Genomic DNA, 2,010 nt, shown 5'->3' with positions numbered 1-2,010 from the left:
CCCCCCCCCCCCTTTCTCACCTAACTGTCCTGTCCATTAAAGGTGGAAAAGTTCAAAAATAATCTTTGTTACGACTGGGGTCGTATTTGTTTTCGTTTTGTGTGTGCCTGTCCTAAAATAAATATGTCCCTGCTCGTAAATTCGGTTAAACTGTGGATTTGTCTGAGTCGTTTATGGCTACATTGGATGAGGATGAGCTTGTTTGTCCATTGTCTCCTGCTACTGAAAGTGTAACAAAATGTGAAAAAGTTACTAAAGGTGTCAACAAGTTTGATCTTTTTCCTGTTGATCTAGACCTGAGTTTAAACGTGACCCGAGAAATGTTAATTGATGCTCAGACAAATGATCCGTCTCTAACTTTGTGTCTGTCCTCTGTTGTAGCCACTGAGGACGACAGCAAGCCTGGGTTTTTTCTAAACAACGGTGTCTTGATGCGACGGTGGAGTCCTGACTCCAGTGAGACACGCGTTGTGAATCAGGTGGTTGTGCCGACCAACTATCGTGCCCAAATATTGAATCTTGCACAAGACTCTAGTTTAGCTGGACACCTGGGTGTTAAAAAAACGTATCAACGTGTGTTGCGCAATTTCTTTTGGCCCGGGTTAAAGTCTGACGTAACAAAGTACTGCCGCAGCTGTCACCCATGTCAAGTCGTGGGAAAGCCCAATCAACCTGTTCCTCCGGCACCACTTCATCCGATTCCTGTGCTTGGTGAGCCGTTTGAGAGAGTGTTGATAGATTGTGTGGGTCCGTTGCCACGAACTAAATCAGGACATCAGTATGTTTTGACTGTGATGTGCGCCGCTACGCGGTACCCAGAGGCCATTCCACTGCGCACCCTCAGAGCTAAGCCGGTTGTGAAAGCGCTCATTAAATTCTTCACAACTTTTGGTTTGCCCAAAACTATACAGAGTGACCAAGGTACAAATTTTATGTCCAAACTGTTTGCACAAGTGATGAAAGAGCTAAAAGTTAAACATGTAACATCAAGTCCTTACCACCCAGAGTCCCAAGGAGCACTTGAGAGGTTCCACCAAACCTTAAAATCCATGTTGCGTAAATACTGTCTCGAGTCCAGCAGAGAGTGGGATGAAGGTCTCCCTCTTCTGTTATTTGCTGTGCGTGAAACTCCACAGGAATCGTTGGGTTTCAGTCCTTGTGAGTTGGTGTTTGGTCATACCGTGTGCGGTCCTCTTGGTCTTCTTAAGGATAAGTGGTTGTCCGAGTCGCCAAAAGCTGAGCATAAGGTGCTTGATTATGTCAGTTCTTTTCGTGAGCGTCTTAACTATGTGTGTCAGTTAGCCCGTGATAACATGACGCACAATCAGGTTAAAATGAAGCGTCGCTATGACAAAAAGTCTGTTCTTCGTGTTTTTAAATCAGGTGAGAAGGTTTTGGTGCTGCTGTCGTTACCTGGATCCAGTCTGCAGTCTCGGTTTTCGGGTCCATATACGGTGGATAGGAAGATCAGTGACACCGACTACGTGGTGCTAACCCCAGACCGGAAGAGAAAATCGAGAGTATGTCACGTTAACATGCTGAAACATTACTTTTCCAGATTGAGAGATTCCCCACCTTCTGGCTGATGATGGTTTGGCAGAGAAAAGTGGATTGATGCCGGCCGCTCGTTTAAGAAATTCAGAGGTATTGGGTAACTTGGAGGACTTTTTGTCCCATCTATCTGATTCGGCCCGTGTGCAGATTGTGAACTTGATTGAGGATAACTTATTGCTTTTCTCTGACCATCCCAGGCAAACGTCGGTCCTTTATCACGACATTGATGTGGAGGACCACAGACCCATAAAGCAGCATGCATATAGAGTGAATCCGTCGAAAAGAGCTATGATGCAGCAGGAGGTGAATTATCTGGTTGAGCATGGGTTGGCTGTTCCCAGTGTAAGCGCTTGGAGCTCGCCCTGCGTTTTAGTTCCGAAACCTGATAATACTCCTCGTTTTTGTAATGATTACCGCAAAGTGAATTCAGTCACCAAACCCGATTCTTTTCCGCTC

General features: G+C 45.7%; 1 protein-coding gene across 6 annotated transcripts in view; it reads left to right on the top strand.

Moving 5' to 3' along the window:
* The window catches only part of grip2b (glutamate receptor interacting protein 2b), a 285,228-nt gene that overhangs the window by 258,962 nt on the left and 24,256 nt on the right, over positions 1–2,010 (top strand). The window lies entirely within an intron of this gene.

Source organism: Etheostoma cragini, chromosome 4, assembly GCF_013103735.1.
Source record: "Etheostoma cragini isolate CJK2018 chromosome 4, CSU_Ecrag_1.0, whole genome shotgun sequence".
In the NCBI taxonomy this organism is placed as follows: Eukaryota; Metazoa; Chordata; class Actinopteri; order Perciformes; family Percidae; genus Etheostoma; species Etheostoma cragini.
Note: the sequence above shows the minus strand (reverse complement) of the source record. Positions and strands in the feature narration are given on the sequence as shown.